The sequence below is a fragment of the Notechis scutatus genome, chromosome 6, assembly GCF_049901735.1.
Source record: "Notechis scutatus isolate UNSWTSFEM ecotype Mainland chromosome 6, rNotScu1.2, whole genome shotgun sequence".
Taxonomy (NCBI): domain Eukaryota; kingdom Metazoa; phylum Chordata; class Lepidosauria; order Squamata; family Elapidae; genus Notechis; species Notechis scutatus.
Genome location: NC_142014.1, coordinates 15,699,172 through 15,726,376, shown reverse-complemented (window position 1 = coordinate 15,726,376; position 27,205 = coordinate 15,699,172). Strand labels below are relative to the sequence as shown.

At 38.0% G+C, this 27,205-nt stretch overlaps 1 long non-coding RNA gene across 1 annotated transcript; it reads left to right on the top strand.

Annotated features, from left to right (window-relative positions):
* Positions 1-712: 712 nt before the first annotated feature.
* LOC148130132 (uncharacterized) lies at positions 713-26,623 on the top strand. The gene is made up of 3 exons (XR_015750207.1): positions 713-777; positions 4,916-4,986; positions 25,811-26,623. It is a non-coding gene; the product is annotated as an uncharacterized LOC148130132 (long non-coding RNA).
* Positions 26,624-27,205: the final 582 nt, after the last annotated feature.

Genomic DNA, 27,205 nt, shown 5'->3' with positions numbered 1-27,205 from the left:
GCACTCTGAAATAACTGAGATAATCTTACATCCATTCACAGATTTTTTTTAAAAAACCCTTTTTTTAAAGTCACTGTAATCCCTTCATTCAGCATAGAGTAGGGGTGACTGGATGGAGCAGAGCATTTATTGGCTGGATGTCCTTCTCAACACCATGCAAAGTTTGCAGCAGATAATTTTTTTTCTTTGTGCCTTAGGAGAGAAAAACAATTGCCACTACCTAGGATTGAACCCTCAACCTTCTGGGTGGGAGGCAAGCGTGCTCACCACTATGTCACCACACTTCTCATCACTAACATTTTCTTCTTCTGGCATAGAGGTGGGGATAGGACAGGTAAGGGGAAAAAAAAACCAACTGTCTTTCCTATCCAATAGAAGAGTCTGAACATGAAAAACATGGCATAGCAGTAATTAAACTAATAAGTACCCGACATTAGCCATTGTTCTCCAACAATTCTTCTAAAGGGCCATAACTTCATATATGCTTTTATATTTACAGCCCATCATTTAAAAAAAGTCTGCTGGTACTATTCAGAAGTGTTTCCTTAGGAAGAGAATCGTTTTGTGCTTCCTTGGCAAATATGAAGGAACACTGTGCATTAATAGCAGCAATGTAAACAGTTGTGGCCTTTATTTAACACAGAGATAAATGTAACTCATTGTTGGCCCTGGAATCCTATGTTTTCATTGTTCAATGCATTTTTGTTCATTTTAGATGCTGCTCTTTCCTCAATTATTTCATGCACCGTATTTCACCTGAGCATAGCTTTGGCAAAGGTAAGCTTCCTTGCTACAGCCCACATTGGAAAGGTTAACTGCACATCTCAAACAAGCAGAGTATATCAAAAGACCTGCCAACTTTTTTATGACCTTGGAACACCTTTAGCTCCAAAGAAAGTTATCAGACCCCTGCCAAGCTCTGACATTTAAGAGTCAGGTTCAGCTTGGTTGTTTTTAATGATAATATTTTGAATTATTTATGCATATATTGTCCTCGAGGACATTGAAGTGACGCTTGTAAGTCCACAAAGCGTTGGCTCAGCCATGCCTCTTACTAAGATGGGCCTTTGTATTACTGTTGATATTCTGCTACGTAAGACATGCCACGACTATCGCAGTTCTTCAGGTAATACTGCACCAATTCAGAGACATAGTCTTTCAGGCTGAAATCAATGAAATTGTCACACAAAGTGAGTTGGGCTGTCAGCTGTAGGCAGGGCAACCCAACATATTTACTACACACCATACCACACACTATCCATCCATCTCTCTCTGTCTCTCTGTTTCATTTGCATTATGCCTGTACCAGCACATGCAGGTGGATAGTCTCAAATGTAGTTGATTGTACAGCTTTTAGCTGTTTGAGATACTTATGAACTTACACCTTACTCTGATAATTGGGCCACAAAAATCACACTAGGGGGAAAAAAAACACTTCACTATTTACTATACTGGGAATGGTGAATAGGTAGGAAAAGCTGTGTATTATCTACACATCTATGGTAAGAGAGTTTTTTTTCTCTCAATGAAGTAATGATAACAGAGCTTCCCTATATTTTCCCAAGCAAAATACAAGATTGGAACAGCATGTCAAGGGTATAAAAATAAAGAATATATTGGCAACACAATCCACTTTTATGCACTTGGCAAGTTTGTCATTTTGCAATCCTTAATGCTGATAGGCCAAATTTCAGCATTTAGATTTACAGCATTTAGATTAGGTTGACTGTGATGGGGTCCTAGAAGCTAAGAGGAGGAATGAGTGAAGAAATCACTTGGCTCTTCTTGTGTAGGAAAGTGATATGCCAATCTTTCTTAAGCAGTATTCCCTGCCATGAGAGGAAATATCTTTGTCCATAGATACAGGTCTGTTGAAATTGCTTCCAGTTACAAGCCCCTGAGTTACATCGTTTCATCAACTTAATAGTTGTATAATCTTGCTATTGGAACTGACTTTCATCTAGGATATGGGCTACATATGACAAATTTTACACATGTATATTCTTTTAAACTGAAACTCTATACAAGTAGGGATCTTCCATCTCATAGGACTTTCTAGTATCTGAATATCAGAGAAGAGGGACAATGGGTAACCAGCCAGAATGATATTCCACCTTATTTATATGATGACTTTGAGACCCAAGGAAAATGTTTGCAAGAGTCTACTGTAAATTATTATATCTAGGGTATCTAATGTTGGCAGAAGCGCCTGAGATGGAAGTTAAGAAACAACGCCCCCTACAGAAAATGTACATTTTGAAAGGAAAACACAGCATCCCTTCTTAATCTCATGTTTTCCTCTATAGCCAAGGAAGAGTTTTCCTCAATGGTTTGGACAAGAATATTTATCCCCTATTTCCTGGCAAGGGGGACACGGTGGCTCAGTGGCTAAGATGCTGAGCTTGTCAATCAGAAAGGTCGGTAGTTCGTTGGTTTGAATCACTAGCACCGCATAATGGAGTGAGCTCCCATTACTTGTCCCAGCTTCTGCCAAACTAGCAGTTCAAAAGCATGTAAAAATGCAAGTAGAGAAATAGGTACCACTTTAGTGGGAAGGTAACAGCATTCTGTGCACCTAGGGCATTTAGTCAGGCTGGCCACATGACCATGGAAACTTCTTTGGACAGAGCTGGCTCTTTGGCTTTGTAACAGATATAGGCACTGACCCCTAGAGCCAGAAACTATCACGCATGTGCAAGGGGAACCTTGACCTATTTCCTGGCAGCAAAACTGGAAACTGAGTTCTAAGAAATCTGTACAGGAAAACATTAGGAGTCTTGTCTTAGAAGAAACAAAAGGAAGTGACCATCTATCACATCATTTCCATTTATGTTGTCCATAAAGGGATATTTATTTTATTATACCAGTATTTATTTATTTTATTTTATGTTATGTTATTTTTATTTTATTTTATTATTTTAGAAAATTTATATAGTCACCCAATTCACTCTCAGTGCCTACTTTTTTTTAACAAGGATAAAATCTTAATACAAAAACAATAGATAGATAGATAGATAGATAGATAGATAGATAGATAGATAGATAGATAGATAGATAGATAGATAGACAGACAGACCAATAAACACAGACCAAGACTCCCAACCAATCAGGATGAAGAAAAAACCATTCTGGCACAGCAGTAGGCTAGCCCCAAATTTAAAACTGAAACGGCTGTGAAAGTCTGACTCACAGACGAACACAATACAGAAGCCTGATGATGGCAGATGAGATTCTGCCGAAACGTTGCTACAACTTTAAAAGCACAACTATAATGACGTGGGAAAATACCCGAACAAAGCTGAATACCATACATGTAAGTACCCATGAAAACTTAAGAAAACACACACACACACACACACACACATATATAAAGTGTGGCATTGGTGGCTTTAAAATCTGGGAAAAGGGAGGGGGAAAAATGCCCCCCCCCCCCCCACCCCAACCCCCCGGCCGCGATACTATCCCAGTGTCTTTGGAAATGAGTGGTTGGGGCCCGGCCTCTCTCCCAGTGTTGAAGAATTGGCATTGTTGTGCTTAAAGAATGGGATGGGGATAGTGTGCCCATTCTCGTTCTACTTGATCTCTTGGTGGCTTTTGATACTATTAACTGTATTATCCTGGAGGTGGGGGCCCCCCCTCCCCCCCCCCCCCCCCCGGCGCGTCCCCGCTTCCCCCCCCCCCATACGGGAGGGGAGGGGATAGTGCCATTCTCGTAATCTCTTGGGGGCACTACTGGAGTGTCTTTGGGGATTTGGAGTGGTGGGGGCCACTGGTTGATTTCCTTCTTCTATGCTCACTCCCAGTGTTGAAAGGAAGTGAGACGTGTGGCCCTGGTCTCTTGCTTTGTAGTGTCCTGCAAGGCTCTGTACTTTCTCCACTTATGCTCCTATCCAGTGGTGGTATTCAATTTTTTTTACTCCTGGTTCTGTTTGGCGTGGCTTGGTGGGTGAGGCATGGCTTGGTGGGCATGGCAGGGGAAGGATACTGTAAAATCCCCATTTCCACCCCACTCCAGGGGAAGGATACTGTAATATCCCCATTCCCTCCCCACCCCACTAACCTGCTTTCCAGCTCCATTCTCCCGTGCGGGGCAACAAAAAAAGACCCAGCCAATCATCTGGGACTCCAATCAGCTGGGACTCTGGAGGCAGCGAATAGATGGGGGCAGGGCCAACCAGAGGTGGTGTTTACCAGTTCTCCAAACTACTCAAAATGTCCACTATTGGTTCTCCAGAACCTGTCAGAACTGGCTGAATACCACCTCTGCACCTATCCTATCTTGACTGTTGCAATGCATATATATGCAGAGGGGTTTTTGGCAATACATTTTCTCCTTTTATCCAGGTTCTAGAAATAAACTCAGCTGACGCTTAGTACTGATCATTGACATGGAACTGTTCTGGACTCTTCCTTTCTCTTCCAGGTGAGAGAATCCAGAAATGAACTCGGTTGTCACAATGTTTTGTGTATCACTACATTTTAAAATATTTCTGTCATGGAATGGTTGAGTATTTATCAACCTTGGCCACTTTAAAATGTCTGAACTTCAATTCCCAACATTCCCCAGTCAGGTTCAAATGTCACCCTCAGTCATAGAAACTTGCTAGATGATTTTGGCCCAGTCTGTATCTTCCTTAACCCAATCTGCATTTCAGGGTTGCTGTTATGGAGATAAAATGAAGACAAAACTCACTGTAATCTACCTTCAGGAAAAAAGGTTCAGATATAAATCAATCAAACAAACAAGCAAATCAATATCAAACAAGCAATAGAACACCATGCAAAAAACTCCACTGGCTACAAATTCAAATGAATCAACCTGTTTTAAACTCATTTACAGATTATCCTTTCTTCTTAACCCTAGGACAAAATCAATCCGTGTCTTTTAATGTTTATAAATACCTTTCCCTTTCAGGGAACTTCTTCCATTTTTCAAGACTTCAGTTCACCAAAGAGCGGGAACTTACTGCATATATGACATAAAAGGTAGAAAAAAAAATCTGAAGTGATTTATCTTGGCCTGATATTTTTACACCTCAGAAACCTGACATTTCAACAGGGGTGTGTAGACTTTTTATATCCACTCTTTTTTGGCAACTGAAAGTTAGTCAGATCAATCCCACCCCAAGGCTCTAAATTATTCATTGCCCTTCCATATGTAATCCATGTTCAATATGCTGGCACGCAGGTATATACAGACGCCATTCAAATTTGACAGACAGCCCTTAGGCCATGCCTTCCCAGCCTGGAGATAAATATCAGATTCTATGTCAGTTGCCAAGAATGCAAATTTAGGGAAAGGGTGTTTTTTTTTTTTTTTTTAAGAAAAGGGGCTTGCCAATTTTTCTTTCATGTTTTAGCTGGTGACGGGAATACTTCAATGCTTTCCAATTCTTTTGATGAGGAAAAATGTGTGCCCCCCCACATGATCTCTCTTTCTCTCTCTCTGTATATCCAGCCAATACTTCTTAATGGCATTCCAGCTGTGTCTCTTCCCAAAACCTTGTTAGCAGACAGCAGTGTCAGCATTCTAAGTGAAATAAACATTCTAGGCCTGAAGTGCCAACACAAAATGGTTCCATCACAATTGCTGATTCACACACTTTGGTGCCAGGGATTGCTTAGGCAAAATGAATATTGCTTCATAATTTATCGGAAGGAAGGCAAATACTTAACATAAGCTTCTGGTCACTACTGCCTGACTTGAGAACTGAGAAAAGATGACGGATGGTCTCACCATTGCTCTCTTTAATTCTAAATTAATTAGTTGAGAAGAAATTCCACCCCCTGGTTCTGGTTGGCATAATTATTGATGCAAATTGAGCATTATTGTTCAGTGCTCTAGACTTCCTGCTGGATTGGCTAAGTGTGTATTTCTCAGTACCTCACAATCCTTAGTCCTTAATTTATCCATACTTCTTTTGGACCAAATATTAAAGAAGCAATTGCCTTTTAGCATATTTGGAATGTTTCCCCTTCAAGGGCATACTGCTGTAGTGCTCTACTGATTTTCTGTAAAAGTTTCAATCAATTTGTAACAGAAAGGGAAATTTAATGAGTAATCATATTAACAATATTTAATTTATTTGAATATAAATACATGCAAATTACATTTAAGTCAGAAGGAGGACTGAGAAGATATTTGCAGAACCCTTCCATCCTGAACACAAACAGTTTCAACTCCTTCCCTTGGGACGACACTATAGGGTATTAGTATGCCAAGACAACTAGAGACAGGGACAGTTTTTCCCCCGGTGCCATAACTCTAATTCTCGCAGTTGACAAAACACAGTGACTACTAAGTTCTGTCTAATGCGTTACTAACCCAAAGTATGTGGTTGTAGTATTATTTATCCTTTTATTACCATTTATTTCTCCCTTCTACTGGTTGCACTTTAATATTATGATTTGTTGCGCAGTCAGTCAGATGTTCAGACTGAAGTTGGATTTTTTCCCTACCTATTGAGTCCTTTCCAAGGACCTGGGATAGGGAGATGTGGTTGTTTGATGGTGTTACAAATATTGTTGCAGGAGTGTAACATTTTTCTGAGTATACCCACTCTTTGTTGTTTGTAAGAATACTGAGTGCTTCTGTACAGTGGTGGGATTAAAAAAATTTTTTATTTCCAGTTCTGTGGGTGTGGCTTGGTGGGTATGATGTGGCTTGGTGGGCATGGCTTGGTGAGCATGGCAGGGAAAGGATACTGCAAAATCTCCATTCTCTCACCACTCCAGGGGAAAAGGTTACTTCAAAATCCCATTCCCTCCCCACCCCACTAACTTGCTTTCCAGCTCCGTTCTCCTGTGTAGGACAACAAAAGAAGACCCAGCCGATCAGCTGGGACTTGGGAGGCAGAGAATAGATGGAGGTGGGGCCAGTGAGAGGTGGTATTTGCTGGTTCTCTGAACAACTCAAAATTTCCGCTACTGGTTCTCCAGAACTGGTCAGAACCTGCTGAATATCACCTCTTGGTTCTGTACCAGAGACAAATGTCTTGTGTGTCTAACAACACTTAGCCAAATACAGTTCTTCTCTTCTCTTCTCTTCTCTTCTCTTCTCTTCTCTTCTCTTCTCTTCTCTTCTCCTCTCCTCTCCTCTCCTCTCCTCCTCTCCCCTCCCCTCCCTCCTCCCCTCCCCTCTCCTCTCCTCTCCTCTGCCATTCCATTCCATTCCATTCCATTCCATTCCATTCCATTCCATTTCATTCCATTCCATTCCATTCTATTCTATTCTATTCTATTCTATTCTATTCTATTCTATTCTATTCTATTCTATTCTATTCTATTCTATTCTATTGTTTTGCCATATTTCTCCCCACATTTTAGACTGAAGCACTAAGCATACTCAAGTGTAGCCATTGGTGTCTAGTAGGATTGAGGGTCCTTTTCAGAAAATATTTGTTTGGAAGGGTGATCCACTATTGGTTATCTGTACAGATATTTCACCAATGTGGTATTAGGAATGCATCAGTTGCTAAATATCAGCCTTGTGAGGTAGACCAGATAGGAAGCATTAGAGCAAGCTAGTTTTACTCTGGTGTAAAGTTACATTAACAGGATTGTACCATTCGTATTTCTAACTGCAGAAAAGAAAAGCACATAAATAACTCCCCCCACCCCACTTTACTGTATACCTAAATTCTCATGACATGAGCTTTTTTCTTTCTTTATTGATTGGTAACTTTGGCAAATGTGTTTTTTTTTCCTGCAACTTTCTCTACTCTCAGAATATAGTTACACGCACTTCCTTTATATTGTTTTATTTTTATATTTTGCTTGTTTAATTCCATAGCTTTGTTCTCTGCGTCATAGCTACAATTTTCTTCTATTTTTTTTTCTATTTATGGACATTACTTTATGTACAAGCTCTGAATGTCATAAAATGGATAGCTTCTGTATTCAGATGTGGAAATGTCAAGAGTGTTTAGATTCAGCTATAATCTAGCAAACCTTTAAAAGTTTGTGTATGTTTAGGACCTGTTCCCAACTGTGTGAAAATAGCACAAGAAAAAGATGATATAAATAGCCTGACAACATCCTGTAATCCAAATTATCTACACCTAATTTAAGTGAGCTTTGTATCTTGTTGATTACTTTTGGGAACCAGGCCATTTTTGTTTTATTTTGTGCTTAAACTTTCAGCTGCCAATAAGAAATATACTACATATAAACACGGCTGTCTGTGTCTGTTGCATTTGAAAACTGTTCCTTCAGTGATAGATTTTCTCCTTCTCCATTGTTCCTCTGTCTTTGTGCAGTTACAAAGAAACTTAAGGCTTACATTTTCTTTCTAAAATCATAATTCTAAGAAAAATAAAAGAAATCTTAAAAAGCTCTTTGGATTTAATTGTCATTAATAAAACTGGTGTTTAAGTAACAGGGAGAAATGAGGAATGTTTCTTTACTTTCCATTCTGGCACTCTTACAATGATTGGTGGGCATAATGTCAAGTGAGCAAATAATTGGATGGAGATACTTATATATTTCTTCTAGAGACCATTGCCTGAATCAAAAAATGTATCCAAGTATGTAGGAGAATAGACCCACATGTGTTCCTCCATATTTCATGCATGTGTACCAATATCACGTCTCCAGTTCTAAGCTTCGTTCTTTCAAATGGTAGTGCAGAAGGAAGGAGCGGGATTGCTCTTATATTGGCGATATAAAAAATGAGACTACCTTTATTATGCATTTTTGAGGCCACTGTCATATCTGGCCTGCAGATATGTGTAAGGAGGAAATTGATAAGTTTTGGTGGTGATCATAATCAATTGCAATAAGGAGGAGATTGTTCATGTTTTTCATTTTTCAAAAATGGCAATAAACTTATATAGTTTATGATATCACAACATTTAGATATTTCTAGCCTTCTTAAGTTGTTATTGTTGTTTTCTCTGGTAACCCTTAATAGACTTTTGCTGACCAGGCCTGAATGACAAGGCTTTAAGGATGTGTTTATATATATATATGAGGTGAGATATAGGAGGAAGAGTTGATGTGTTGCATTTTAAAAGAAGGTGATAAGTTACTAAAATTGTTTATACTTGTTATGAAGGGGTAAGTAATTTCTTTATGTATTTCTTTTATTTTTATTTACTATATTCTTTTTCCTTTCTTTCCTTTCTTATTTTTTCCTTCTTTTCTGTACTATTTTTATATTCTTTTTTAGTTTTTATTGGTTCTTATTTTTTAAACTGTAATGTTTTACAGTAAAGTTTATTTAAAAAAAAAACAAATAGAAAAAAGGCTATGAAAGCCAACATTTAGAGAATCTGAGCAACAAGCATTATATAATATGAGAAGGATTTGTTTCAGCAACCAAAACATTTGTTGATTTCATGTGAGGACAAAAGAGTTTCATTAAGATTGACAACATCTCAATACCCAAACTTAAAAAATGAAATTCAATAGTGAGAAAAGTAAGGTTTTACATTTAGGCAAGAAAAACCAAATGTACAGGTATAGAATGGGTAGAAACTGGAGCAATAGCAATAACTGCAAGAGGGATCTTGGAGTCCTAGTGGACAATCACTTAAATATGACCCAGAAGTATGATGCAGCAGCCAAAAAAAGCCAATGCAATCCTAGGTTGTTTTAACAGCAGGATAGAATCAAGCTCATGTGAAGTAGTGGTACCACTTTATAATAGTGTGATAAGACCACACTTGGCATATTGCATCCACTTTGGGTTGCCATGATATAAAAAGATATTGGGACTCTAGAAAGAGTGTAGAGAAGCAAAACAAAGATGATTAGGAGACTGGACTTAAAACATATGAAGAACAGTTGCAAGAATTGGGTATGTCTAGTTTAATGAAAAGAAGGAGTACAGGTGACATGATATCTAAGGGGCTTCCACAAAAAAGATGTGGTGGTCAACCTATTCTCCAAAGCACTTGAATGCAGAACAAGAAGCAATTCATGAAAACTAATCAAGCAGAGAAGCAACCTAAGGAGAAATTTCCTGACAATTAGAACAATTAATCAGTGGAATGGCATGCCTTCAGAAGTTGTGGGTGCTCCCAACACTAGAAGTTCTTAAAAAGAGATTGGACGTCCATTTGTCTGAAATGGTATAGATTTTCCTGCTTGAGCAGTGGCTTGGACTAGCAGACTTCCTTTCAACATATGTTATTCTGTTAAAAGAGTCAACCCTACCATTATTTGAGAGGATAGCATATTGATGGTGGATTGTGGAATATGAAAGCAAGGAAGATAGGAGTATAGCTGCTGTCTGATCCACTCAATTTCCTCCCAACAGACTGTCCACTATGCACTGGGCTATCATTAGTTTGGAGCGCTCAACTGCCAAGAGGTTCTTTCATCTGGAGAATCAGAACCCCTCCATTTGGTTATGGATCTAAGGCTATGGAGATTCTTGGATTGGCATACCAAGATTTTAAATAGATTTTGTTTACATTGAAACTTAAATGTGAATTTGGCAGCTCATTCTGAAGGAAAAGATTTAAGAAATCGTAAAGGTAGCCAAAATAATGTTGAAAAAACACATAATGTATTGGATTGGGGGAGAAGAGTGTCACCCAGTCCTAACATCCTTATTCTCACTGATTTTTTGAAAGGGAGAAAATAAAGACATATAGCAAGTTAGCAAATAAATAAATGGATCTAAATCTACGTTGAAGATCCTGACCAAATGGAGGGAAGCCAAATGAAACAAAAGCATAATCCGACAATAACAAACATTTGCATACCTCAATAACTTTCCTTACGCACTAATCTCCTCCAAGAACCTTTTTCATTCATGTACCCATATTAACTTTCAGAAAATACTACTATAGTGCATTGACCTGCTCGACAAACATCATCTTTAATCAATCTAATGAATAGCTCTTTTGTTTGCCAGTTGCTGTAGAACATGTCATTTGAAAATGTGCAACTTAGAGAATATGTATCACTCAAAATGCAGAAGATGGTGAAGATGGTTACAGATGCACCCAAAGGGCCTTCTTCCCAGTTCTTAAATACAAAGAAGCAATAGAACATGAAAAGGGGGACAAGGTGTGAGAGGTCTATGTTTAGGAGACACATTTGGGATGAAAGACATTCAGTAAACCAAGTATTCAAGTTCTTTAAGTGATCTAATAGGGATTGGACAGAATGAGTTTTGCTGCCTCTAGTTCTGTATTTTCAATAACATGGAATCAGGGTTTGCTCCATTTAGAAAGTATTTAGATTGTTGACCTTCTGCAAGGCTCAGAGCATTTGGACATTTCCAAAGATGAGAAAGCAGGCAAATGTCAGATACTAAGATTTGACATACTGGAAGTGACATCCTGGAAATGAAGCCATTTTGCAAGGAGACGTCAAGGTGTTAATTTCAAGTTCAGATGCTGATCTCTGCCCAGCCACCTTGTTTGGAAGTCAGCATACTGCTGTGATCCAAATTAACAAAAGGCAGAATGACAGATAGCTAAAAAGCAGGGATGATTCTCAATGCTCCCAGCAAGGCTCAAGATGAAAACAGACAAACAACAATAATCTAGGTGGGATAATCTATCTCAGGTGAAAGAAGACTACCCTTCTATGACCTATTTATAAATAAACATGAATTGCGAAAGTCAGAAAGACTTTAGTGTTTTGATGATTTCACAGACATCATAATGACTGCATTCTTCTTTGTAATACTGTCTTCCCATTTGATTCTTCTTCTCAAATAGTTTATTTTCCTTTTAAAAATCAGATTCCATTACTAGCACTATGGTGATCTAGTATCTGTTCCTTGGCCTTCTTATGTCAGAGTAATGTTAATAGATATTTAGATATTTAGCCACCATGCTACATTGGGACAAACTGTAGAACTGAGCATTAATGAATAGATGATATTTTACCTTCTTAAGAATAACTAATAATAATTAATATAGAAACCACCACCATTCAAGTAAATCTCTTCTCCCACTGATATATGCCTGATTGCAACCTTGCTTTTTTTTAAAGGATAAACATGACCATAAACAACATCATCATTCATATCAAACAACAGCAAAGCAAGATATATATATTTTTTGGCAGACTTTTAAACAACCATATGAAATCTGGCCAGTCCTCCCCAAGTCTGATTTGTCTGAATAATGGCTGGAACCAGAAAAGTACAATCTTGCTTTGAAAAGCTGACAAGAAATAAGCCATGAGTCCCCAACAGATAGTAACTGTTTAAGCCAGCCTTGGTGTTCTCTTGGGAGTCTGCATTCTTCTAAAGGGAGTGATAAGAACCTTTTACTATTTACCCCCATGAATACATGCCAAGAACTTCAAAGGATTTTCTTAATTGACTACAGATTGAATAAACAGAGTATTTTCTGCCAACGACAGTGCAGCTTGCTCTAACACTTGACTGTTGGCCCCACGTGAGCTTTCGAAAGGAGGGGGTCAGAATTAGGATTTGCCAAAAATGACAAGAGATTGGTGCAATCTGCTTTCCTTAGCTATCTGTGGCAACAGTTCTCAGAGTCACTTCTTTGTATCTAAAGGCCATTGTGTTGGATGTTCACACACTTCAAGAATTCAGTGGAACCGATAACGCCAAGGAGATACTATACTATAGCTAAGTCTGACAACTGTTCAGTTCAAAATGAAGCTGGAGGTCCTTATTTGTAGTCAACAATATCTCTTTAGCTCAATTCTATTTATTTGCATTCATTTCAAAGATGCTTCAGTTGCCCTATGGGAGAATAACCTCTCTCATGCTATTTTTAAAAACATAATTTTCACCTATTTAATTAGACAATCACGGTTTTTACCACTGATAAGCAAACATCATAAATTAAAAGTATGTACAGCTCAGCATGAAATAATCAATCCAAGATTAAGGCGTTTGCTTTAAGAAATTAGTAACCTAAAATCACCTTAACTAAAAGCCAGGTTTTGGGACCTTATCCATTGGTAGAGATTTCCATTGATTAAAGCTGACAGTAAAAGGCTCTGTCCTGTCTTTAGATCTAACTGATCTTAGTGACAGGGAAAATGATACCAGAGCCTCTAAAGTCATCTTATGAACTGTATTAAAGATGCCATCTTCTCACTGGACACACACACACGTTGAGATACTAAGTTGGATAAAACCACATATTGCATTCCTTTTCCTGGAAGGCAACCTGGCTTTTCCATGTGATTTTTATCCATACTACTTTAATGTCAGCAGTTGCTGGATCCTACCTTAGAATGCTCATGGTGGGGCAGGCCAAAATTCCAAAGTCTTTATTCCTCCACTCTTCAAAAATTAGACATTTATCTCTTACACAGTATAGGATAATATTGCTTTCTTAGCCTATCATTGAATCAGTTGTTGCATTCTATTGAAATTTGGTATTCTATTACAGAACGTTTCTTTGTCACTTCTGTTGAGGTAATTCCCTGTTAGGAGAATGAGCGCATACAGGGAGACGTATTGAGAGTAGTGTTGAATAATGCACATACAGCACACAGATACACTGTACAGTAAATGTAGGGTTTTACTTTCAGAAACGTGTAAGCAAAGTTCAAAGATAAGCAGTCCAAAGTCATTCACAGGTAAGTCAGTCAGTTTTCAGTCCAGGGATAATCCAATAACAAAATCCAGTGTCAAAAACAGTTCAGTATCAGATTTACATCAAATCCATGAATAACTTAGGTAACTGTAGGTAACTTAAATTTGGTTTTCTGCCATGCCAAAGGGTGAATGGAAATTCACCAGTTGTTGTATTAACTACATTGTTTAACACATGGTTACTACACATTATGGCCTCACCCCACAGTGTTTCAGGCAAACCTGAGTCAGATAACATAGTGCGAGCCATGGCTTGTAATGTTTGCCCTCTTCGTTCTCCAAATGAGTTATGTTGTGGTCTGTGAGGTGCAGAATGTTTATGCTCAACACCAGCCAATTTCAGCATTGTTTGGAATCTTTTGTTAACAAACTCAGTCCCATTATCAGTAACTAATGTAATTACTTTACTCTTCATTTTTCTCTCAGCAAACCTTAGCCAGTTAAAGAAATGTTGGAATGTTTCTGTTTTTCATAAGATAGCAGAAACCGTATCATGAGTAATGGTCCATAATACTCAAAATATAATAGGCACCTCCTAAACTTGGTTTCTTAGGACCAATTATGTCAGCAAACACAACCTCTAAAGGTTCTTTGGTCTTAAACCCATTAAGTCTGTTTGCTAAAGTAACCTTACTTTTCTCCTGGCTACAAGCATTACAGTTTAAATACTTGCTACAGGGTTTCAATTTTACTCCCTCGGACAATTCGACAGTTTGTTTGAGCATTTTGAAATTAATGTGCCCTAGATGTCTATGTAGTAAAAGTGGCTTCATCATGTGGCTTAACATTGTTATAAACTGAGTTAGCCATCTTCAACTGGTCATCATGTATTACATATAAATCATTCTCTAATGTAGCAGTAACACTTTTACCCTCTTTCTCTATTATACAGTTATCTCCCCTAAAGGTTACTACATAACCAAGATTAACTGAAGCCCTTACTGATAGCAAATTAAATTTCAGTTTAGGTACATATAACATAGTTAAATGTTTGTTTATACAAGAACAATATGCAGTACCTTCACCTGATGCTTTAATCTTCCATCCACATGTTGCTTACTTGTAGACATCTTTACAAACCTCTTTCTATCTTTAGTAATGCACTGTGATGCTCCACTATCAACAACCCACAAATCATGGTTTACAGTTGAATTGTTAGACATAGCTAAACTAACATTCTTCTTAGCCTTCTGGTGTTTACTAGTATTCTGTTGTTTTCCCTTCTTACAGAATCTAGCTATATGTCCCCTAGCCCCACAAGAAAAACATTTCCTAACAGTATAGGCATTATGGACTATAATTTTCCAAACTGATTCTTCCTAGATATCCCAATCTTTTATTCCCAGCTAATATTGGGCCCCACTACATCTGGAGGGTTAGGGTATGAAGAAAAGTTGCAGGAATTAGATATGTCTACTTTAATAACATGAAGGATTAGTGGGTGACATGATAGCAGTCTTCCAATATCTAAGGGACAGCCACAAAAATGAGGGGGTCAACCAATTATCAAAGCACCTGAGGGTAGGACAAGAAGCAATAGGGGGAAACTAATCAAGGAGAGAAGCAACGTAGAACTAAAGATAACTTTTCTTCCAGAACAATTAATCAGTGGAACACTTGCCTCCAGAAAGCTGGGAATGCTCCAACACTGGAGGTTTTAAAGAAGAGTTCAGACAATCATTTGTCTGAAATATTATAGGGTTTCCTGCTTGAACAGGGGGTTGGACTAGAAGACCTCCAAGGTCCCTTCCATTCTGTTATTCTGGAGATTGAGGAGACCTGGAATAGGCCAACTCCACTCCATTAAACTTTTTTTTATTATTTCTTTTATAACATGTCCATTTCCTCTCTTCCTCTAAGAGATCCACCATCCCCCTTACAAGAACCTTGAGTGGTTAACTAGACTGAAAGCAATCTCATGGAGCATCATGTCAGCAAAAGCCCAAACCTGATCTTCATTCTTTCATTGCTGCCCTATCAGGAGCCATTGACATTCTGTTGTGGGCAGAGGTATGTTGCTTTTGCTATGTTGCATGTCTGTCTTCTATGTCAAACATGTTCTTTTCCCCTTATATATAATTGCTTTGGACTTGTTCTTGGTTTGGGGGCTGAAATTCAGCAAATTTGATTTCTTTCTAACAGAGGTGTGTGTGTTTGTGTGTGTGTGTGTGTGTGTGTGTGTGTGTGTGTGTGTGTGTGTGTGTGCAACTGCTTGCTGTGATTATATTTTGGTTTTGTATATTTTGGTTGGATGTGTGTGTTTTGCGTGCACCTCAGTCTTAGTTTTTATTGTAAAATAGAAAGTGCAGTGTTTTACTGAGGGTGTAATATATTTAATTCATTGTGTGTCAATAGAGAGTATTATCATTAGTTTATTCTTTAATGACCTTTAGGGACAACGTAAGCTTGATTTGTTAGAAATATTGCTTCCTCTTGTATGCTCAAGGAGTTTTCCCAAGTTATGAACCATGAGTAAATAAACCTTGCTATGATTCAAATGATAGCCTAGGAAAAGGTTAGTTAGCAGTGGTAATAACAACTGCTGACAGTATAGCGTATCACTACTTTTTTCAAGTCTTAATGAATCATAAAGTCCCCCACATCTGCCTTTATGTATGTTTAGCTCCTGTCCCATTCATTTATTTTCTGTGCTCTGTTTTGCTTTTCTATAGTCCAAGCAATACTGCATCCATCTTCTGCAGCATCAATCTGTTTTGAAAGGGTAACCATTTCTCTACCGCTTTTCTTTACTGCTACAATTTTTATTGCTGGGAGCTTGGTGCCTGCCTTCCCTTGTGCTTTCCAGTTCAAGCTGCAGGATGAATCTCATTTGGACAGACTCGCGGTCAGCCTTAATGATCAATTTTAAAAGGGCAGTCATGCCAATGCAGCACATAGCATCACTACAGACTGAGGAATGGAAGCAAAATAAACTGGAATGCTTCAAGGTGCTCAGTAAAGTATGAATAATGGAGATAGATAATGCCCATGTGTTCCATGTATAAGGATTTGGAATGATATTCTTGTTTTTAGTGATTGATTTACACCTTTTTCTATGAATTCTCAATGAATAGATAAATTAAAAAATCATAACAATCCATTTAAAACAATAAACATAATAGAAACAATAGCACCTAATAGGTTTCTAAAAACCTCAGAACTTGATGGAATAACAGTATCTTCTTAAAGTGTGTGGGATAATGTTCAATTGTGGGCAGTTTTTGGTAGGGTTGTATGTTATTATAGAATAATAGAATAGAATAGAATAGAATAGAATAGAATAGAATAGAATAGAATAGAATAGAATAGAATAGAATAGAATAGAATAGAATTCTTTATTGGCCAAGTGTGACTGGACACACAAGGAATTTGTCTTGGTGCAAATGCTCTCAGTGTACATAAAAGATACATTCATCAAGAATCATAAGGTACAACATTTAATATTAGTCATAGGGTACAATAAGCAATCAAATCATACTAGTCAGTAAAAATTGTAAGGATACAAACAACAAAGTTACAGTCATAAGTGAGAGGAGATGGGTGAAAGGAAGATTAATAGTAAAAGTAATGCAGACTTAGTAAATAGTTTGACAGTGTTGAGGGAATTGTTTGTTTAGCAGAGTGATGGCAAAAAAACTGTCCTTGTGTCTAGCTGTTCTGGTGTGCAGTTCTCTACAGTGTCATTTTGAGGGTAGGAGTTGAAAGAGTTTATGTCCAGGATGTTAGGGGTCCATAAATATTTTCACAGCCGTCTCGTGCAGTATACAGGTCCTCAATGGAAGGCAGGTTGGTAGTAATTGTTTTTTCTGCAGTCCTAGTTACTCTCTAAAATCTGTGTCTGTCTTGTTGGGTTTCAGAACCAAACCAGACAGTTATAGAGGTGCAGATGACAGACTAAATAATTCCCCTGTAGAACTGTATCAGCTGTTATTGCCTATTTTACAAAGAACAGGATAATTTCCTTGAATGTAGGGGGTGAGGGTTTAAGCCTTTTAATGTGGACCAATTCAGGAAACAGACACCATAAGGATTCCATGAATGCTACTTTATTATTACTGTACCTCAAAACAATCTTGAAAGGCTACCAAGGTTCCCCCACCCTTATGCTAAACGTAACTAAGTGGTGTTATTTTGAGTCTGTTTCTCCTCTTTCCCCAGAAGGTGAATTGTATTTTAATTATCCCTTACTTGTTCCTAAATATACTCTTGAAAATTATATCTACATTTCTCTAGAGCAGAGTTTCTTAACTTTGACAATTGAAAGGTGTGGATCTGGCTGGGAAATTCTGGGAGTTGAACCCCCACACCTTTCAGTTGTCAAGGTTGGGAAACTTTGCTCTAAATGAAGAAAAGAAGTGGCTAAGGTGATCTCTCCCTTCCCCTCTCCCCCTTCCTCCTCTTCCTCTCCTCTCTGTTTCTTTAACTTACATAAAGCTGATTATAACAGCTTTTAATAATTCCTTGCGAAGTAGGCTGTGCAGTGGATCCAATGTCATCCAGTGAGCTTTGTGGCTGAATGGAAACTTGAACTGAAGTTACTCTTGACCTTATCCACTATGACCACACTGAGTACTTCTCGTTTATTTACTCGCTGGGAAAGCATCCGAATAGTTATGTTCCAAAGGGTACATATTCCTGAACTGCTATAAGAGATGTACATCCATGATCAGATTATCAGCTTCTTCAAGGTTACAAAGGAACGGGGCTTTCTGACTGACCACAGTAATGTAGTAATTAGTAGGACTAAACTTTTTGACAGTCTTGGACAGTTCATGATAGAAAGGAAGAGCCTTTTTTCCAGTGCATGAAAACAACTGATGTGGCAGTATTTCATGTTGTCAAACTTTTCCCGAGACCTCTGGACAAAGCTATAGAGAGCATGATGTTTGCCTTTTAACTCTGATAGCATTTGGCATTTTGAAAAATACTCCCAGCAGGAAGACTACCTCTGCTGAAATATGTCAGTAGCCATCTCTCCCCATTATCCAAATAGCCCTTGTGATGGATGCCAGTAGCACATGGCTTTCCCTACTAGTTCTACTTAGTGGAAGTTTCATTGCTATTGTTTTACTGTAATTATCTTCAGGGTTAAGGAGAGGTCAGGCCATTCCCGAGGAATAGGAAAATCACAGTTGATTTCGGCTTATAATTCTCCTTTCATTGTGAGGGAAGAACGGACTGAGAATACCAAGATATTACAACTATTTCCACAATAGTACAGTACTTGGAAACACTATTTAGGGAGCTCTTGTTGATTTCCTTAGAAAGCATCATTGAAGAAATTCTTTCAAGAATGTCAAATGAAAAAAACATGTCCGTTCAAATACTCTCTGCAAAGTGAGCAACATGGCAGGATACATTTCCAAGAAGAGAGTCATAGTATTATTTGAAATAAAAATACGGTAAACCTGTGGGCGGTGCACACCTAAAGGGTGAGTGTTTTGTTCCTGCTTGTTGTGCTGAGTTTAGAAGTATGTATGTTGCACTGAACTCTGAGAATCTCATTTGTATGAGAACTGCTATTGGTTGTTATCATAGATAAAATGGAGGGGGTGCTCTGTGCAACCTCTCATCAAATCTTTTTATTAGCATTTTTCTTTCTTTCTGGATTACGGATAGAGTCCACCTTTTTCATTTATAGAATGCTTCAGGCAACTGAGAACATTAGAAAACACCAAAAAAAATGAAAACAAGACAATTAAATCTATATTAGCATGTATAAATACTGTACATTTTTTACTCTCTGCCAAAACCTGGAGCCAGTCTGCTTATATAATTATGTTATTAGCATTGGTGCTGACTGGAATCACCTCCCAGAGACCTGAATTTTTGCCAATTTCAAGAAACATACGTAAAGTAGGAAGGTGGGAAAGTTATTCCAGTAAATCTGGGGCTATATGCATCACACACGTGTTGCACATAAAAAAGAGGCAGTGCTTTATTCCAACAGTCACAGCCTATTGATACCTGTGGTGCAGGGATAGGCAGTCTTTCTTTCCAAAATACTTTTCCTGTGCTTTCTTTCTGTGAGTAAGGGACTGACCCAAGATCACCCAAGTAGCTTCATGCCTATGACAGGACCAAAATTCATGGATTCCCAGGTTCTAACCTAAATCCTTAAATCACTACACCAGACCGGCTCTCTTGTCATCTTTAAGGTTGTTAAAATAGTATTTCCCTATGGATAACTGCAAGGTGTGTAAAATCTATTAGGCTTTATCATTTATTATGCTAGTATCAAGTCATGTGATCATCAGTGGTTGCCAACTGACCATTTTTCCCCCTATGCCTGAAGAACAATGCAGAGATAAAGGAATGCATAAATGGTCAGCAGAATCATTAAAAGATAATAAAAGAGAATGTAAATAGCCGCATGAGAGGAGATGAGAATAACCTTGGGAGACAGAAGGAAGAGCCACCCCAAGACAACGCATTTACTGTAGCTTTACAACAAGGGAGCATGAGTACTCATTGTTGTGAATCAATAAAAGTTGATATTCTAAATGCAAATCAGGGGTTGAAAACCTGCAGACTTGATTGGCCCTTGTACAACAACTTGGGATTGGGCCAGAACTAGACCCTGATTGGCCACTTTGGGAATACTTCTTATTGGTTAGTAGTTTGAACCTGTTGCAAGTTCATTGGTTAATAAGGTAGCAGCTAACCCTATAAAAGGGTTACTGCTGCCCATAGCTTTGCTCTGTTCCATTCTGATTCCTGTTATTATTAAAGAGTTGAAGTCACTGGTCAGATGTCGGGTCTCCTTATTCTCCAAACCTAACACTCATGATTTTGGTTTCTTGTAGCTGGGTGACAACATCGTCCTGGGAGCTTGAAAAACAAAAACAAAATAACCCACCCATCCCAACTGATCCTGCATTGTATAAGAAGGGGCAGAGGGTAATGTTGACAGACTTTCAAGATTGTTATTGTACCCTATTCAATATGTGAATTTATTTAGCACTTTTGCAATCATTTCTTCTTAAAAACTTCCAGTGCTAGAGCATTTACAACTTCTGGAGGCAGGTTGTTCCATTGATTAATTGTTCTGTCAGGAAATTTCTCCTTAGTTCTAGCTTGCTTCTCTCCTTGATTAGTTTCCACCCATTGCTTCTTGTCCTGTCTTCAGGTGCTTTGGAGAATATCTTGACTCCCTCTTCTTTGTGGCAACCCTTGAGATATTGAAACACTGCTATCATGTCTCCCCTAGTCCTTCTTTTCATTAAACTTAGACATACCCAATTCCACCAACCATTCTTTATATCTTTTAGCCTCCAGTCCCCTAATCATCTTTATTGCTCTTCTCTGCACTCTTTCTAGAGTCTCGACAATTTTTTTTTTTTTAACATCATGGCGACCAAAACTGCATGCAGCATTCCAAGTGTGGCCTTACCAAGGCATTATAAAGTGGTATTAACACTTCATGTGATCTTGATTCTATCCCTCTGTTTATGCAGCCTAGAACTGTGTTGGCTTTTTTGGCAGCTGCAGCACACTGCTGGCTCATATTTATTTCACATTTGCAGGGTCTATTTTTCTGAACTGGCCTAGTTTGAATTGTGAACAGGCGCCCCAGTCAAATTTTACATGATGCTGTTCTGCTGCTGCTCTTCTGCAAACAGTATCCTGAAACTTCAAACAACTTGGCAGGACCTGAAATGGCCTAAGAGTGAGATAGTGAACCTGGCCAAAATAGCGTAACATTGAAATTACCAGTCCAAACCTTCTCCTGCAAGACATGGAAGAAACAAGAAATAAAGGGAGGAAAAGGAGATGAGGAAAAGTGCTGCATGTGACTAAGCTCTTTTTGTGACTCACTTGTTGTTAACATAAAAGCAAAAACAAAACCTACTTTGCTTTGGTCATGACCCAACGGGGTAAAAGTAGGCAAGCACAGGAAATAACCTACAAATGGGAAGAGATGGTCCTGAGCAAAAAGCCTCATCCCACTTCTACTACAATGCCTTCATTGGTGGATGTTAGTTCCCATCACTTTAGGAGGAAGAGCAGCAAAGCTGGAAGATGAAACCAGTGCTCCTGTCTATGGTCCATGTAGAATCAAGAAAGTTCCATACAGTCAATTTAGTTATATTCTTTGCTGATCAGTCTTGGCATTGAATCCTCTGAGGGAGAGGTTTGTTTTTATAGAAACTTTTATTTACAAATGTTCTTCTTGGGGGATTTGGTCTACAATCACGGTCAATAATGGTAGGCAAGATCTTACTACACAATATCTTACTTCTTCTCATCTACCACATACTAAATGTATTGTAAGAGTAGAGCAAGAATGTATCTTTCTCATTTTTAGAACTGTCTATGCATTAGCTAAAATACTGAAAGGAGCAGTCCTTTTACATAAAATTATCCATACATTTATACTTAGATCTCTTCTTCTAGAAAGATAAGGGGTTAATAATTCTTGGGAGGGAGGGAAAGAAGGAAGGAAATAGAAGCTCATGGGGGAAAGGAGACCATTATCTTCCTGCTCCTCTCCCCAGACATCCAATAACCTTCCTTTTATGTTTTTCTTAAGATTTAACATCACTATTATAAACTTAGTAATCAGCAAACATCAAGCTAACAATAGAATTCAACATTTCTTAAAATAATGAATGCCTGATTACTGAAACATTCATGTAAATTAACTGTGCATGGATCTTTATAAGATCAGCAGAAGGGGAAATATTCCACACTTACATGTACAAATGTGTGCATTTGGGAACTGGTTACATTGCAATCTTTTGTCTCCTTATAGTAGATGTGAATGAGCCTATTAAATAGAGTAAAATTTACTTCTTACATGTATGCAGTGAATTGTTTTGGCAGTCTTAACTAAGAACCAAATGATGGCTTATTATCTTGGGATCTGAATGAAAGAGCAATTGCAGTCTTTAACTTCCTTCCTTCCACCTTCCACAGTCTGCCACTCTTTCCTTTTTTAGGAAAAAAAAATGTACCATTTTAGAAGAGTGGATATTTAATAAATTTAATAAGAGAATACAAGGCAGTTTTAACTGGAAAAAAAAACAATGTTTTTAAACAGGAAACTTATCAAAATTAGAGCCTAGACAAACTCACAAAGGGAGACTATTATCCCATTTTAAAAAGTTATTCCCTCCCCCTCTGTTTTTCAAGTGACTCTTTTTCAGTTCTTATTATTTTATAGCGCATTCTGAATTAAGTTTATCTTTAATCCATATGAATATCTTGGTAAGAAAGAAAAAAATGAGGCATGAATGCTGAATAACCTAAAGTCATAATGTACATGGATCAGTTGTAAAAAAAAAAAAACCTAACAGGCTTGGGAAAGTACATTTGGTGAAATGATGATGTCTGGTTTCTCACTATACGTTTAAGAATGAGGCTAGTCAGTGGGTCAAGCCAAGCGAAACAATTTCTGCATTATCTAAACCAGGGGTGGGCAATTATGTCCTTTTTATTACCTGTAGACTTCAACTCCCAGAATTCCTGAGTCAGCATGGCTGGCTCAGAAATTCTGGGAATTGAAGTCCACAGGTCGTAAAGGCGCCATAGTTGCCCACTCCTGATCTAAGCTGTGCATCTTTCACCTTAGGCAGTTCAATTAATTGATTCAATTAAACAAAGACAATTCCCTAATGAATGTCCCTGGATTTCTCTAAGGTTTACAGCAGCCTACAAAAAGAGTATTTTTCCCTTAAGGGTTACAAAATGGTTGCCATTTGATTAGCATAAACTCAACCAACACATGCCATGTGTGATTAATCAGTCAACCGTTGTCTGCTCACAAAAACTCAATGACTCCGAAGTTTTGACTCCATAGAACGACAACCCTGGAATTACCTTCTAACCTACAAAACATTTAAATTTAATATGCACTTCATCTGTAAAATCTGTTAATTAATGTGTCACCACAACATTGGAATTTTCTAATGTTGAAAAATGGTGGAATTACACATTTTCAGATCTGAATTTCTCTGACACCCACAATTCTTGACACTCCACCGTTTCAAAATGTTGTTAGTTTCTAGCCAGCACTTCTAAATCCTTGAACAAAAGGTTGTTAGCAACGCAGGGTGTGGATCTTGTTGTTGATATTGTTCATGTCTGACTCTTCATGAACTGATGGGCATGATTTCTGCAGAATTGTGTGTTTACTTCTATGCCTTTGATTTTATGCTTAGACCAACAATGATGGCATCAAGCCACCTTGCCTTCTGTCATAATCTTTTTCAATTGCCTTTTGATTTTTCTGAGCATAAGATTATTCTGTGGTGATTTTTCCTTTCTATCTATGCATCCATATTTAAATGTTAGTTTTATTTATTTTTTCTTCCAGTGCAATTTTACATTGTGGTATTTATTTCTAAAACCAATATTTAGACTATATCTTAAGTATTTAGATTGCCACCACCAAGAACATTTGAAAACTAGACAAATTTAAGCAAACTAGGACTTTCCCAAATATGATGTTTCCTTATCCTTTTTTGTTTTTCCTGAACTCTTTGTGATCCTTTGTGAGGCTTTATTTTTCCTGAACTCTTTTTGATACACATCTGCTAACAGGATAAAACTCTCTTAAATATAACACTTGTAGTATATATTTCTCCATCTCAAGCCTCTTGAAGTCCCTAACATCAAGTGGCCCCCAACTTTTTTTGAACCAGGGACTGGTTTCACGATTATTTATTCTTCCACGGACCGGTACCTGAGTAACGCGAGACGAGTAAAGCCGCCCGCCCTTCGATGAAACTAAGGCGCAAGCACCCAAATGCCGCTTCCCAACTGAAAACCCGGAAGCAACCGAAAACCCAGAAGCGCCGTCGAAACAAGATGGCGGCGGCCAAGCTTTGCGGCCCGGTAAAAAATGATCCACGGACCGGTACCGGTCCAGGGACCAGTGGTTGGGGACCCCTGGATTAGAGTACCCCACTCCTCACCCTGGTGTGTTTCCAAGGGCTCCATCCCTTCAGGGAGGAGCGGGAGGACTCCTTTGTCAAATGCTAGGGACAGCCACCCATATCTTGCCAGCAGATTACCTTGCTAAATTCTCTCTTCCCTCATGGCCTACTACTGTTAAAACATTTCCAATTTCAGTTCCAAAGCAGCAAAACATTCCTCTGTTGTTGGTCCTTGCCACCAGATGATTGAATGCAGGAGGCAAAGGGAGATGGGAAAGAGGGTGAGGATGGGATCAGAGGGTGGTATTCAGCAGGTTCTGACCAGTTCTGGAGAACCGGTAGTGGAAATTTTGAGTAGTTCGGAGAACCGGCAAATGCCACCTCTGACTGGAGATTTTACAGTATCCTTCCCCTGCCACGCCCACCAAACCATGCCCACAGAACCGGTAGTAAAAAAAATTTGAATCCCACCACTGGATGGGATGCCTTCCCATCTTTTCTGGGGCCACACAGACTGTAGGTTTCTGAGAAGTATAAGTCAGAAGGCATGGTGCTGCTGAAGTGGCACCAGTTTCCTAAGTTTTATTCCCATGGGGAGTCCTGGATCCTGGCATTCTGTAGTTAATCTGTTTGAGTTATTTTGATTCAATAATTGTTGCTCTATACATCCAATTTCACCTAATGGAAGGTTATAAATAGGTAGATAGATAGATAGATAGATAGATAGATAGATAGATAGATAGATAGATAGACAGATAATAGATAGATAGATAGATAGATAGATAGATAGATAGATAGATAAGAGATAGACAGATAGATAGATAAATAGATAGATAAGAGATAGATGATAGATAGATAGATGATAGACTGATAGACACAGATGATAGATAAGAGATAGTTGATAGATAGATAGAAGATGATACATAAGAGATAGATAGCTAGATAGCTAGATAGCTAGATAGCTAGATAGCTAGATAGATAGATAGATAGATAGATAGATAGATAGATAGATAGATAGATAGATAGATAGATAGATAGATAGATAGATAGAGAGATAGATAGATAGATAGATAGATAGATAGACAGACAGACAGACAGACAGACAGACAGATAGATAGATAGATAGATAGATAGATAGATAGATAGATAGATAGATAGATAGATAGATACAATAATGTTCAGAATATTAGAATAGAACAGGAGAAATCCCATTTTAAAACTCCAGTTTTTAATCTCATCAGTTAATAATCAGTCACTATCTCTCAATCTCTTTTACGAGAATATAAGTTTTATGAAAGAAAATCACAAAACACAATAATTTGCAACCCTTTCTAAACTACATTCTTTCTTGCAGTGTGGATTTTTTATTTTTTATTTATTTTTGCAGCTGAATTAGCAACAGCCATCAGAACATGAATGTAACTTCAGACCTGGAGAACATGGCAATTTGCAGAAATGAAAACAGCATTTGAAGGAACATGGCAGAGAGCATCATTCCCCACACAGCTCAATCAATATGTTTAGTAGTCTTCAACTGCCAGTGACACTCTTGAGAACAGGAATAGGATATTGTGGAACTGAAAGGAACATGGTTGGTTGTAAAAATGGGGCAGATGGAAAATAGTAACTTAGATAATAGGACTACAGATCCCATTGTAATATGTAAAAACCGTCCATTTGTGTCTTTATTTTGGCCTGTCCATTTTGAGGATGCAAATAAGGATTTACAGGAAAACAATGAATCATTTTAAAAAACTGAAATTCAATTATGCACGTTACACCTGCTCCTTAGTTCTTGAGCAACTATGTAATGCTTTGCTTTATTTTTCTCTCTGATGGAATTAACTTTGGTGCTGCAACATGAACTTTGCTCACCACAACCACTTGTGATGAAATAGGGTGAAGAACAAGGAGAAATAGTTTCATCTTTGGCTGTTTACCAAAACAAGGAGATTTATAAGATGGGAATTTTAAACTTGAGAGGAGGTAACTAATTGATGTTGTAGGTGTCAAAACACAAAAAGTTTTATAATATTCTGTTGTGTATTTAACTAGGTGTGTTTTTTTCTTCCTCCATAACCATGCATTTGATTTATGGTTGAATTGATGCACGTGTACTAAAGCTGTGTTTGTAGCACACTCTTATTCGAGATTCCTAAGAACTAAAGATGTTAAAGAAAGCTATAATTATACATATATACATAAATAGATACATACATATTGTTAGGGATAACATTGTTTTACCCTAACTGTTTTGGGTAAAGATAATAAAATGATGAATCATGGTTTGTCACATAAAGTGTCATTCTGTTTAGTTTGTTTTCCTTAACACCCGTTGGGGAATCCAGGCTTAACACATATACATATTCATATTCATACACACACGCACACACACACGTGTGTGTGTGTGTATGTGTGTATGTGTGTGTGTGTGTGTGTTTTCTTAAGTTTTTGTGGGTATTTATATGTATAGTATTCAGCTTTGTTCAGGTATTTTCCCACGTCATTATAGTTGTGCTTTTAAAGTTGTAGCTATGTTTTGGCAGAATTTCATCTACCATCATCAAGCTTGTGTATTGGGTTCGTCTGTGTGTCAGGCTTTCGCAGCCATTTTTGTTTTAAATTTGGATATTAGAAACACCAATCAAGCAGAACACAGCAAACTCCAAGACCAATAAACACATACAAAGACTCCCAACCAATCAGGATGAAGAAAAAATATTCTAACAAAGCACGAGGCTAGCACCAAATTTAAAACAGAAACGGCTGTGAAAGCCTGACA